The sequence below is a fragment of the Lissotriton vulgaris genome, chromosome 1_1 (genome assembly GCF_964263255.1).
Source record: "Lissotriton vulgaris chromosome 1_1, aLisVul1.2, whole genome shotgun sequence".
NCBI classification, from domain to species: Eukaryota; Metazoa; Chordata; class Amphibia; order Caudata; family Salamandridae; genus Lissotriton; species Lissotriton vulgaris.
In genome coordinates, this window is record NC_141685.1 from 1,402,319,007 (window position 1) to 1,402,333,620 (window position 14,614).

The 14,614-nt window shown below is 45.1% G+C and overlaps 1 protein-coding gene across 2 annotated transcripts in view; it reads right to left on the bottom strand.

Moving 5' to 3' along the window:
* Positions 1 to 12,470, bottom strand: part of ATXN7L1 (ataxin 7 like 1) — a 423,903-nt gene extending 411,433 nt beyond the window's left edge. For both annotated transcript variants that reach the window (XM_086967089.1, XM_086967079.1), the window contains exon 1: positions 12,344 to 12,470. The gene's annotated coding sequence lies outside the window, so the exon portion shown is untranslated. The remainder of the gene's footprint in view (positions 1 to 12,343) is intronic.
* Between the last annotated feature and the right edge of the window lie 2,144 nt (positions 12,471 to 14,614).

The following is a 14,614-nucleotide window of genomic DNA, read 5'->3' on the forward strand; positions in this document are numbered from 1 at the left end:
ACCCTGCGGCTGAGCTGGAATAGGAGTCGACGCAGAGCTGAGGCGGAGCAACCGTACGCACCGTAAATCCCATTGGGGATGCTGACTGCACTACCGCACGGTAGGGACTGGTCCCCCCTTATGGAATGGGAACAACAAGGACTTCACATGGTGGGGGATCTATATGAGGATGGAGGGCTGTTGCCCTTCCGTGCCCTACAGGAGAGATATGATCTCCCTGAAGGAGGCTTTCTGCTTCATGCAGCGGTAACAGCGGCTATTCGAAAGCATGAAGGGGCAGGTGGAACCAGCGACTACTATGGCCTGTCAGTACGTTGTGATGGCCGCGGGAACTGTCAAGGCGGTTACTTGCCTTCAGTCCAGAATGTTGCGAGATGGACTCCACCCACTAGACGGCCTTAAACTCAAATGGGAGGAGAGCATAGGCAAACTGCTACCAGACACTGTATGGGGTCACATCCTGATGGAAACATGGAAGGGGAGTAGCAATGCGCGCCTTCAGCAGGTGCAATTTTTCATCTTACACCGGGCTTATTTGACCCCTGGGAGGATTCGGAGGTATTTCCGGGTGCGTGACGCAGCGTGTCCCAGGTGTTCTGAGCAGGGGGTGGAATTAGAACATATGCTTTGGAACTGTCCAGCTCTAGGACAATATTGGGCGGAGGTAGGGGAGCTCCTAATGGAAATTACCGATAGACAATTAGATTTCGACATCGCACTGTGTTTGCTGCATTGTTTTCCACACACGCCCAAGACTAAGGTAACCAGTAAATTCATTGACTTGGGCTTATTCTTAGCAAAGCGGGAAATCACCTGGCATTGGAAGTCACAGGAAGGGCCGTCGAGCAAGAGGTGGAGGACGGAGTTATATAAATGGGCGAGTAGCGAAAGTTCCACTAGGTTTCGACAGGCTAAGCGTACGGCCAATGAAAAGGCTCTAGATATGGCCAAGGCTTGGGACACGTTGGTGCAGGCGCTGCGGGGGCTCGAGCAGGAGGGGGATACTTGACCTGTCCGAACTGTACATGTGATACTTACGAATGCGCATTAAGTCTTGAGCAATGTCCATACAGCTAGTACGATGATCTGAACAATGTTCCTGAAATGTGCCCACACCAGAGGCCAAAAAGGGGGAGGGAGCCGGGGGTTTAGTTTTGAGTAACCCTGAAGACATATTTGGCGACTGTAACTGTGGTGGAAGTTGTATTGGTTTGTATGATGATTAAAATCAATAAAATATGTTTTCAAAAAAAGGGAGCCGGAGAGGGTCAGAAAAAGCACTTCATGCGAGTGTGTGAAAGAGCGACAGGTTGGGTCGACAGGGACAGAAAATAGTTTGGGAGAGCATCAAAGAAAAAGAAGAGATACCGCGATAAAGAAAGGGATGAAACAGAGAAGATAGGATGGTAGGTCTAAGGGGGAAGAGAGATGGTGACTGAGAGAGCAGGGTAGAAAATGAGAAAGGGGAACGACAGGCTAGAAATTAAGAAACGCGGTGGTGATGGAGAAGAGTGTTAGAAAGCGAGGGAATGAATATGTAAGAAGGAATGAAGGAATGGAACATGGAAGGGTGAGATAAACCTGGGAAGAATGAAGAGAGGATGTTTGGAAACAATAACAGGAAATACCTTTTGTAGGCAGAACTCCTTAAAATCACACGTTCAACCCTATCAACAGACGCCATTCAGATCTTTCTTGTGGCAATTGCATATGATTACAGCACACAAATTATAGTTTTGGCCTGCAGGTGGCGATAGGTGACCACATCCAGAAATTCGTTTGGGGGTGGTAACTTGTCTCCATAACAACCCCCTTTTGAGTGTGCCCAAAAGTGTGATAAGGGCCCCACACAAAGTTTGCGGCATTTAAAAAACATATTGTTGTGGCAAGAATGGCAAAATTATGGGACAAGAAAATACAAATTATGGAGCATGTTGCCACATATACAATGACAATGTTCTTTTTTTATTTCAACACCAAAGTAATCCGCAAATAAAACAAGCATTGCTTAAAAGCGGATGCCCATTACTCTCAGCGAGTGTGCTCAGACGGAGTGACAGGCGCCAGAAGGATGGAAGCAAAGACGGACAAAGGTGCGAGCGAGGAGGAGCGCCCTAAAAGGAAATGAAAGAAAAGGGCGCGAGTGGTACGCGCGCGCGGCACCGAAGTGAAAGCAGCTGCAGCGTCCCGTGAGTGTAAGGGTGGAAAGCCAGATAGCGCCTGTGCGTGTAACCATGTGTGTAACCACACACTTTAGGCCACACAAAAAGCGTGTGGTCGGATTTTTAAAGCCCACTTCCTAAAAGTCTTGTCAGAGCAGCACATGCGCTGGCTCAGGCGAGACCTAAAAAGCATTGTCAGAGCTAATACGTCTGGCGTTAATGTGTCAAGTTATTTAAACAGAGGTATTCACAAATCTTTATGTAGGTTGCCTGCACAAATGCTGTTTATCGCATTAAAGTCTACCCTTTTGCAAAACTGGGAGAAAAGTATCAAACAAGCATTGGCAATGCCAACAGATCTGACTTTAACCCCTTCGAGGCTAATGACGAGCTGGCCTCGTCATGGCGCTTACCTGCCGTGCGCGGATGACAAGGCCAGCTCGTCATAAAACAATAAAAAAGAATAAAACCCAGCGCAGGACGGGAAAACGCCTAGCAGCCATGGGGTTAAAGAAATGTTGTATGGAAATGTTAAACATTATTAGTAAATAGCAAGGGATAGATATACACTTGTATGGAAGCAAACAACTGTAGAATAATATTGGTGTAGGTTAAAAATTCAGGTGACATTTGCTCTGTCAAGCCAAACCTATAAATCCTTTTAGGTTAAAGACTGCCCTCATCCCAGTCGTGCTGCTGCCAGAGAAAAACAATATAAATTATCTAGGTATGTAAGACACTTTTAGTAGTATTCCAATATCATGTGTGTGCCCCTGAAAATTCAAGCTTAGGCAGCTGGATAAATAAACAACATGATAACAGCTGTGTCGGCCAAGCACTTTTTTGTGGAAGTGCACAGCTTCTGCCCAATCAAAACATGTACTCCTGACTCCCTTGTCCCAACATGTGGGTGGAGTCAAAGCCCCTCTCTAGAGATGCACACATAATTGTCTGGGGATAGCTGAGCTGACCAACCAGCACATAAAAATGATTGATTTCTGTACTGAACGCACGCAGGAGAGAAAGAATTGAAAGGGACAGAACATGATGATTAAGTGTGCTTTTCAAATGTAAAATAGTCCCTCATGTATTCTAAAGGAAGCACTTCTCGGAAGGCAGAATGATAAATCAAAGAGACAATAGCATGTGGTGACAGAAATACTTCGCTGGGTGGAGAAACAGTTTACCCTGGACACATTTTAAAGAATGTGTAACACTACAAAAACAGACCGCTGTGCTGTCACGATAGGACTAAAAAAAATCTTATTTGTAATTAGTAGCTGATGATTCCTCAGGCCATCAAACGACAGCAGCTCAATAAAAAGTCATATCATATGAAACTATGCAGCCAGTAACAAATATGAGCACAATTTAAGAACGTGTGAGAGTCAATCTAGTTCTGCTATAAAGTTCATAATCCCACATTGATTGATGCTCCCCTAAATTTTTGTGGACCATAAAATCTACATGCTTTCACAGAGATCCGAAGGCCCGGTTACCTACTGTACAGTTATTCTTTTTAAGAGAGCAGTTGCCGTGGTTGTGTTCTGTACTACCCTCTAGAAATGAAGACTTAAACCTGAAGTTGATGGGTGTATTATTAGTCATAGAGATAAGTGTTGGTAGGTTTGTGTTATTTTATTAGTGTACTTAATCATAGAGGCCAGTGAAATTGGAGTGCTGTGCACTGTAACACACATACAACTGAAATAGCAGACGTAAGCAGCATTAAAAGAGCAATTAGAAACAGCCTGGACTATGAAATAACACACAAGTACATTCTTGATAAAACAAAATTTAATTTAGGAAGGAGACAAAAAATAAGCAAAGTGAGTCGGAAAGTGCTCCAGAAATAAGTGCAGAACCAAAGAAGACTGCACCAAACTTTCCAGAACCAAGTGCAGAACCAAAGAACACTGCACCAAAATTTCCTGAAGCCAGAATTTAGGCATTTGCTGTGCAAGTCTGACCTGGCTAGGAGAAGTTAAGGAACACTCGCAGACCTTTGGCTGAAAGCCAAATATTGTGGACACTTCATATAAACAGATTTATATACTAAGAAGTCAACGTTAAAAATAATGTTGGTCCTCATAGGCAATCATTAAAGAGAGAGAAAAGTTTGAAAGGTATAATCAAGTGTACATGCACCAACCGGTGCACAGACAAAATATCGACTCCAAAATATCGACTGGACATAATATCGAGTTTTAAATATAGACTGGACAAAATATCGACTGGACATAATATCGACTACAAAAATATCGTTTTTCAGGTAAGTGAAGTAATATCGACTGTATAAAATATAGATAGCAAAAATATCGAATTTTTAATAATATATAATATTTTATAGTGTATTTTTATGTAATAATATGTGTGAATAGTGTGTATTAATGTTATAAAATATTTTATTAAATGAATTTTGTTTTTATAATAATTGCGTAATGTAATTCTGTAGCGGGTTGTGGGTTTATAGGGGAATAGGGTGGGAATAATTTAATAATAATTAATTAATTAATATATGTTTGTTAATATTTTTAATTAATAATTAATTGATAATTAATTAATATTAATTAGTTAATTAATTAATATAATTTTGAACATATTTTGTATTAGTAATTAATTGTTAATTAATTATTTGTAATTAGTTAATTACATTAATTAGAGTAAATTTTTAATATATATAATTTTGTGTTATTTTTAGGTAATTAATTTGGAAAAAATAATATTAATTATTAAAATAATTACAGCTAATGTTCTAATATATTTACTTTATTGTTATTGTTAATTAATAATTAATTGGTAATTAAATAATATTGATACATTTTGGGTAAAGGAGCATTTTTAGGGTTCAGGGTCAGTTTTCAGTTTTAGGGTAAAGGGGTATTTTTGGGGTTCAGGGTCAGTTTTCAGTTTTTGGGTAAAGGGGCATTTTTAGGGTTCAGGGTCAGTTTTCAGTTCATGGGTAAAGGGGTATTTTTAGGGTTCAGGGTCAGTTTTCAGTTCATGGGTAAAGGGGTATTTTTAGGGTTCAGGGTCAGTTTTCAGTTCTTGGGTAAAGGGGTATTTTTAGGGTTCAGGGTCAGTTTTCAGTTTTTGGGTAAAGGGGCATTTTTAGGGTTCAGGGTCAGTTTTCAGTTTTTGGGTAGAGGGGTATTTTTAGGGTTCAGGGTCAGTTTTGGGTTTTTGGGTAAAGGGGTATTTTTAGGGTTCAGGGTCAGTTTGGGGTTTTTGGGTAAAGGGGTATTTTTAGGGTTCAGGGTCAACTAATAAGATTGTACAAAATTATTTTTATTATTTAATTATTATAATTTAATTTAAGTAGTTTTAAGCATATTTTAGTAATTTAAATTTAATATTAATTTAATTTAACACTGTTTTTAATAAATTCGATATTTTTTACATCTATATTATTGTTAACGATATTTTGTACTCGATATTTTTGTACTTACCTGTTTGTAGATACAAACTCGATATTTTGACTGTCGATATTTTGTCCACGATATTTTGGCAAGTCGATATTTTGTCCGTCGATATTATTTCAGTGATCCGCACCAACCACCATTTGGGCAGCAGAACAGAGAATGGACTTCATGGGAGCAAAAGAAAACTTCTCAACCTTCACCAAGACCTAATTCTTCTGTCGATCCTAGAACAAAAGATGGCAGCAAACTGAGAGACAATTGAAGTTGGACGCTAGATTCCTTTTGGTGCCTTCTATCTAAGATTAGTCAATACACAGGATTTTGGTGTCTCCACTGGAAGATAAAATACAGATAAGCCATAAAACAGGTAAACCACAAAACTCAGGGGTTTCTTATCAAAGCACATGAGATCCATCACCCCCCAAGAGCTTTTTCAAATGGTCCATCACCAAACACAGTGAGCACCCAGTGGCAGACACAGAAGAGGGTACACCTTATCTTAGAAAAGGTGATGGCATCTATGATACATGATACGTTGATTGATCTCAGTAGAAAAATGACTGGGTTTGAAATTAGACTGAATCAAGTTGACACTAATGTCACTGCTGCTGAGGAGACAGTTGCCTATTTGCAAGCAAGAAGGCTGAAGCTAAATGCTTACAGAAATTCACATTGCCATCAATGATCCAACTCGAGGGACGAGTGGAACATCTAAAAAACCAGCAACGGTCAAGGAATGAGAGCATTCTTGGATGCCCATTGTCGCAGGATATGGCTGATTTATGGACAATAGTTAAACCCTTCAATTTAAAGAAGGGGTACCTGATATTCAAGTGGAATAATTTATGCTGGTATCACTCTTGATAGACTCGGTGAGACCTCCTTAAAGAGCTTCCTGACAATTACTCTACAAGGATGTTGTATCTTGGACACCAATAGAGTGTTAGACTCTGATGTTATGTTAGGGGGGTTCTTTTAGAGCGCACTGACACCGTGAGTTTCCTGGCGCTGATTGGGATTTCAGTGAGATAGCAGATAAAGATTAGCCAGATTGGGGAAAAAGCCAAGTTTTGAGAGATTTGCGAAAAAGAGTGAGTGAGTTAGCAGATTTGAGAGAGAGGGGAAAAGAGTTCCAAAGTGTAGGAGCAAGGTGTGAGAAACTCCGAGCTCCAACCCTCGCGAGTTTGAAGGAGGGGGTGGCAAGGAGATGAAGATGGGAAGATCTAAGATTGCGAGAAGGGTAGTATGGAGTGATGAGGGATTTCAGGAACCTAGGGGAGGGGCCGGTCAGGGATTTGAATACTATGCAGCCGATCTTAAAGGCTGCCCTGAGATTGACCGGGAGCCAGTGCAGTTTGGCAAGAGGCTTGGCCGACTGCCATTTTGGAATCCTGAAGACCAGTCGTGCCGCTTGGTTCTGAGCGATCTGCAGCCTATAGAGCAAGGTTTTGGGCAGACCGTGATATAAGGAATTTGAGAAGTCCAAGCGGGAAAGGACCAAGGCCAGGGTGACTTGGAGCAGAACTTCGGGGGACAGGAGATAAGCGACCTTCCTAATCCTGCGAAGCTGGTGCATACAGGAGGAGACCACCGCCCCCACCTGAGCTTTAAGTGAGAGTTCGGAGTCGATGATAACTCCCAGACTCTTTACGGATGCCACAGGGGCAGGGGGGGGCCAAGCCCTGTGGGCCAGAAGTGAGGACCCCAATGGATGGAGCTCTTGCCTGGAAGAAGGAGCTCCGTCTTTCCAGGGTTCAATTTGAGCTGGTTTTGACTCATCCAGAGGAGAATGTGAGACATGACAGCATGAAAATTAGAGACAGCGGAGGGGGTAGAGAGAGGGAAGATGAGTTGTAGGTCGTCAGCGTAGTTGAAGACGGTGACGTCCCACTGCCTCAGAGAGAGAAGAAGGGGGCGAAGATAAAGATTGAAAAGAAGGGGGGACAGAGAAGAGCCTTGAGGGACACCGCAGGTGGAAGGTACTTTGGGTCCACGGAAGGTACCCAGACTGACCGACTGAGACCTGCCGGACCGAAAGGAGTGGACCCAGGCCAGCGCCGGGCCCTGGAGGCCGGCTTGTTCGACACGGCGGATGAGAATGTTGTGCTCCACCGTGTCGAACGCGGCCGACAGATCTAACAATACCAGGGCCTGGGGGGGTACCCTTGTCAGCATTGCCTCTCAGAGTGTCGAGCACGGCCAAGATGACTGCCTCCGTGGAGTGGCCGGGCCTGAAGCCGGCCTGATTAGCCTCCAGGAAGTTCGAGCTTTCGACGAACTGTGAGAGGCTGGCAGTGACATGGGCTTCCAGAATTTTGGAGAGGTAGAGGAGAAGGGAGATGGGTCGGTAGTTAGCTGGGACCGAGGGATCAGCCCCAGGCTTCTTCAATAGGGGCACAAGAACGGCCTCCTTGAGAGAGCCAGGCACCGTACCCGAGGAAAGAGAGGAATTCAGCAAAGGAAGGATACATTCGGGGAGGGACAAGCAGATGTTTCGTAAGATGGAAGGGGGACAACAATCATCCGGGGAACCAGACTTGACCCGGGTGGCTAGTTTCGCTAGGGTGGCGGAGTCAAGGATGGGAAAGTGTGAGAATGAGGAAGTATTGTGAGGGACGGGAGTGGTATCAGCGTCAGGAAGAGAGGCAGTGATGGAATCCTTAATCATAACGATTTTATCCACAATGAAAGAACTGAGGACGTTACAGGATTCCTGAGTGGGGGCCTGGGTGGGAAGAGTTCTGGTGTCAGTGGTAAGTTCCCCAATAACTTTAAAAATCTCCTTTGATTTAATAGGTGCGGAGAGGATTCTGTCAGTGATGTGTGCAGATTTGTGTGCTGATGGGCGTTAGTAGTCCAGTTAAAGGGGTACGTCATTTGAAATTGATGGCAACTGCCCCCAAAACTAGCCACCACACTACTAATGGTTGGCGCCAGCTGAATACAGTAGTTGGGGTGAATACAGTTTTTTTTAACTATAGAGTCCCTACTAACTTTCCCTGGTGCATCCATATGGTATGTCATGACTGGGTCTCTGCTTTCCCCGATACTGTGTGATGTATTCATGAGAGTGCTTGAGTATGTGAATGGTGGGGTACTAATGTGGAGGCCAGCCAGGTGCATGAAGCCCCTAAGGTTGACGGGTTTTCCAGTGGGTTTAGGAGTAATCGGTGTTGCTGTCTCCCCTTTTCCCTGCATTTCCACTTGACTTGCACTGTTTCTAACATTATCATTTCTTGTGAGATTTCTTCTAAAGCCAAGTGCACTCATAGGACTTAAATCATCCTCCTGGAGTAAAGAACAGTGAGGGCTTTTGTCAATAACTGGGCCTGAACCAAGTCAGTTGCAACAGGTCAGGCTGTGGTCTCTCAAGGGCAACATTTGAACAATGAAGCTGCCACAAGGCATAGCCCAAATCGTACAAGTTATGTAGAGAAGATGGGCTACCTTTCCAACCTGCTTATTTTGTGGTTTCTGATTCTGGATAGAGGAGCTGTCTTGAAGCAATGCACAAACTGTGAGTAACAGTTTCACATGAAACCCCTTATCATGAACTGGAGGCAAACTGAAAAGAAAATGAACTCGAACCTGACTGCTCCATCCAAAAATGTTGGCTAACTTTGAATTTGACTGGACAGTTGGATTTAAGCTCACTGCTGAGTAACTGGACATGTTCTTCCTCCAGCAGCATATCCAGTGTTCAGCATTTACTGTAAGAAGCTTGTACACCTGTGTGGATGGAGATGAGGACCCAATGTAGAGTTCTAGTCTGTCTTACTTTGAGAGGTAAGGCCTATACCACCAACGCTGAGGAAAAGAGAGTGCTGCTGCTGCTGAAGGAGACAATGAGGAAGGCTGCAAGTAGAGCACCTGTCCTGTTTATCTCAGTAATGATTCCATCATAACTGAGGTACGAGAATTAAGCTTGCCAAGACCAGGATACTTCAACTGATGCCTAGCATGATCTGCTCTTTGCTGCGAACCTGGAGACCATGTGCTGTGCTGTGCACTGCTGTGGAGAGCACAACAGTGCAGTGCTGATGTTCTTCTGAGATCTATATCTGCACCTTTCTCTATGCAGCGCTGATGCACGGGTGATGCCAATATACCCGATCCTTGTACTGTAGCACACTTTTCCCTGTGCGGCTTGGTCATCCATGTGAGGCCTTTGTGTCTGCACCCTGTTTTGCTGTGTGCCTTTCGTTGTTTAGCACTGATGCTCAGTGAGTACTGACTCGGGCAACTATTGCATACTTTTGAAGCCGCTGCATTCTCTTTACAGAGAGTGGTTTTTGTGAATTACCTTCTGTTTTTTAACTTGGACATCATGTCTAATTTCCCCACTTTAGGGTTTGACTACAGAGCCAACCTACTCTCACCCCCCCCCTGGGGTTACACTTTCCCACAAATTGGGTGACTGTATATATCGTGCATTATTAATTACTAAAGATAGCCATTCTTCATTGTGTGTATGTATGCATCCCACAACCCCCAAGTGGAGCTCCATATTTGGTGGTTCATGTGTAGTATGGGCACCTGAATCCAAGTCGCAAAGGTTTTTCGACCTGTAATGTCGTACATTGGTGTGAGGTGAGATAATTGATGCACCGATTTTGCATGGTTCGCAAGGAATCTGCCGTGTTGTGCCAGTTTGATATGCTTGATCGAGATAAAGACACTCTTGCTTACAAAGTATAACCAGTGCTTATGCACATACATTGGGGAGTTGTGCATGTCACGTTCTGAAAAGACACATGGTGACACTTCTTATGCCATGTAATTTGCATTTCCAGGTAGAACACAGAGTGTCAAGTATTACACTGACTGTGCATGCTTTGAGTGTGATTGCATGCTGCACTAAATCACGTAAAAGAAACATCACTGGGGGAGTGCATAAAATACGAACCCACCCTGAAGAAAGCCCAGGACCTATTTATTGTAATTGGTGAACATAGGGTCATTAAATCTTAAAACCCTAACAATATTATAGTTTTAATCTTTCCCGTCCACCCAGAAAATAAAGTGAAACCTTGGAGTGGATGAAAAATGTTTATCTAAGAATTACCCCCTAAGTTACAATTCTCCCAAGAGCGTCCTAAAACATGGTTTAGCCCACCTGACCTGTAGGAGTCAGGGTGAACCTGATGATGAAGCACACCACTAATAGAGTGGGTGAGGGTTATTCAAAATAAAATATTTTGTTTCCTTTTCCCACTCCCTTAGGAGCGGTGTATAGGTGTGGCACGTAACTTTCCCACACTGTAAAGTGTCTCTAGTCCCTGAGGGATACTCTTGAGTAAGTAGTGGGTTTGCGTTGGGGGCATGTATCTCCTTCCCTTTTCCTTGTTCAAAGGATCTCCCCACCCTTCAGGTTTGGTAGGTCACTCCAAAACCTCTGGACCGTTGTTTTGAGCCCATCTACCCACTTGTCCCCGGCATTCACAAACTGATCATTTATCAAATTGTATTTAGAATATGAAAGACGAGCTCAAACATTAAGCCAAATGTGTTATTATAAGGGTAACTACAATGACCATAAACACTGGGACAAGAGAATTTTTGTCATCTACACCAGCAAGTCTGAAATATCAGATGGGTCATCAAATATCCAACAACTATGCCCACATTGAAATGGAGGGCCAAAAAGATACATCCTGTCTCTTTTGGCCTTCCATCTCAAACAACTAGTAAAAACAAAAAAAGCTGTTAATAGTCATTGATGTTGGTTTGTTATGGTGCAACCACAGTTCACGTAAGGTGCGTTACCAACAAAATCTGACTCGTCCTCGACCATGGAAGGATGAAAGGCTTAATCAGTGGACTTGTCAGGAAGTGAACCTGTGACCAGGGGTTAAAAACAGATTATAGCAGTGGATGCGTCAACCACCCTCTTTCCCAGCTCATCTTATTAAGATGACTTCTTTTCATACCTGTTATAGCCCTCTGGGTTCATTCCAACCTGCTTACGAAAGTCAATAAGGGAAAGGTGATCTTAGTAGGTGAAGTTTTAGGTTTCACATGCCACTTATCGCCTTCCAGCGTTTAAAGGCCTATGTGTCCGATCTACTTCTGAAGTATTTTAAGGTATGGGAGTCTGTTAAACACAACGTGTGTAACAGAAGGAGGATGTCTCAGCGTCCAGCTTATTTGCCGGAGGCTCGTATTGGAAGAAGGGGGGCAGTGTACAGCAGCAGGATGCCACGCCCCCTGCCTCTGGCCCCGCCCCTAGTGTATTCAACACTCCACCTCGCACATCTCACATCCCCTAGCCTCTCCTTCCAGGGCGAGTGACCCCTGTCCTCCTTTCATTAGGATCATTAGGATGTCACACCCGCTCCTAAACTAGCTCTACCGTCCAGCAAACCAGGATTATACCTCCAGCCTCTCCTCCCAGGGCGAAGGACCGCCACCTCACAGGGTCGTGTACTCATGCCCCACAGTGGCATCACTGTTCTTCAGCCTCAGTGCCGGTGCTGGCTATCGGGCCAGAGACCACAGGGTGCAGGCCCGGTCCTCACACTGCGGCCTTGAGGGTTGGCCATGAAGCTGCTAGTCCTTCTTCTCCGGTGACGCCCAGGCCTTGCCTCTTGACCCCTGCCCCTTCCACTGACCCCCTCCCCTTCAGCACGCACCCTGCCCTCTCCACAAAGACTTCCCTATTCGGTACCCGGTCCTAGCTTTTAATTGGGTCTAATGCCTTCCTCTTCAGCTCTCACTTCCGCCCGCCCTCTCGCGTGACGTTCCCTGTTCAGTACTCACCGCCGTGGTCGGCTCTTCGGCCTGGCTTCTTCCCCGACGGTCTGCAGTGCTCCTCTGCCTCGCGCTTCCATCTCTCTGCTGCGTGCCCGGGCCCTGGCAGCGGCTGCAGCTCGCGCGCCGAGGCTTTCTGTTGAGTCATGCAAACACATTCACTGCCAGTGCAGCGCCGCGCGGCCCAGCTGCTCCCTCTCCCGGCGCGCGAGAGGCGCCTGCCTCTGGAAGTCCAGCATCGTGTGCACTGACCAGCTTTTCAGCACAGCTGCTTGGGGCGCTAGGCACCCCTCCCGCTCAAAGGGCCCATGTGCCCTACCTGTCATCTCATCCTCCTTTAGGGGTTACACCCTGCTTTCACTCATATTGTCCTATTAAATGCATTGCCTGCTTAAGACTTCTCCGAGGTCATCCTCTTTTCAAACCTATAACACCCTTCAAGGGAGTAGCCTGAAAAATAAAATACCCCCACTTTGACCCATGCCTCAAATTGCTCAGCAGGAGTGGATGAAGCTATTAACCGTCCTTTGAGGGGGTTGCCCACCCTGAAGAGCATCTTACATTCTTACATTTCCTACTTTCTTTTTCTGCACCCTTCTCTTTTATTTCAACGTTGCTTTTCTTTTCTCTTTCCTTTTGTAAAATTTCAGTAATTTTTCCATCCATCAATTTATCTATCTTTCTGTCTCCCTCCCTGTATACATACTTCATTTATTCATTCTACCTTCTAGCCATCCTTACTTTTCGTTTTCCTTATTCATCCATGTACCCATCACTCTTTCTTTTCTCCCCATCATTTATCCTTCTCTCCATCTACCGTTTCTCCATCCATCTTTACACCCTACTGTTCATCCATCTACTCCTGCAACATCCATCTCTCCAGCCATCCACACTTTCTGTTTGTCTCTCTTTACATTCCTCTCTCCACATACCCATGTTTACATTCCTCCATCCACCCATCCTTACTCCAGCTCTCCTTTTCTCCACTTCTCTCCCTCACCCATCCACCCTTCCACTGCAAGAGGTCATGTGTAGGAGCTGCACAAAACCAGAGTTTTTGATTAAAGTCAAAGAAACCACATATACAAAACTGCCCAGTGACACCCAGCGGCAGCTCCTCTGCAATAGTGGAGGAGCGTCGCCCCACTGCCTGAGAACCAGCAGGTGAACAATGAAACAATATTTTACTATGGTTTTATTTTTCACTTGCTGGCTCAGCCAGTGTGTGCAGGGAGGGGCGGGGCCGTGGCCATTGGAGGGGGAAAGAGGACTGGTTCCTGCACTGTAACTGCGCATGTGTGTTTGGCTGGCCGTCTTAGGGTGACCAAACACACATGTGCACTTAGTTTTCTCCAACCTGACTGTATTGAAAAGCCGGGCTGGAGAAACGGCGGAGACTCCCTGTCTGGGACGAAGCATCAAAACAATCCGCTCGGGCCAATCCCTGCACTGCTCTCATGCTTGTGAGCAGCGCAGGGATTTCATAGGGATTTCATAGGGAGTCTCCAATGTCAGCCCAGGGGCTGCTGGGACCCAGGAAGCATCAGAGAACTGAGGTGCAAGGCGGCAGAAGCAGTATCAGGCAATTTTTATTTTTAAACCTGCTCTCCCCCTCTCCGGCGTTCACCCTTGCCCCCCCTCTCCACCTGCTCAATACTGTTTACATTCATCAGCCACCGTTGGTGACACCTACGCCCCCCCCCCCTCACTGAAGCTGCCAAAGTCTGGGGTCCACCCTCCCCCCTAAAAAAGGTTCATTTTTCTATCACTTTAATGGGATTACAATGTTAACATCGGATTTCAGGCTCAGGTTGATAGCCATCTTGAGAATCCTCTGTGAGCCCTGCTCAGGGTGTGCCCTCGCTCACTCCCTGATTTTTCCAGCATGGGCGTTTTATCAATGATCAGCACGCCCAGAGGCACCAGGGCCCGAAGGCCTGAAGCACCCGAACCCTGATTACTGCCACATTTTAGTACCCAAGCAAACAGCAGTCAGGGACCTATTTTCATTGTTTGTTCAAGGGCCCATCCCCCTTCCCAAATCACAGCAAAAGGGAGTGTTTGCCCACAGTCACTCACCAGCCTTTTCGGGGGTCCCTTTTGAAGCCCTGCTACAGGCACTAAAATTTGAGTACGAATAATTTATGTGTACCTACGCATATAAGAAATAGTGAAACCTGGGGACTGATAAGTAAGTTACTTTATGTCAATAAATATTGACAAGTAGCAGGCCCTTAGGAGGCTTATAAGGTCCACTGCAGAAGAGCCTGTGCCAGGATG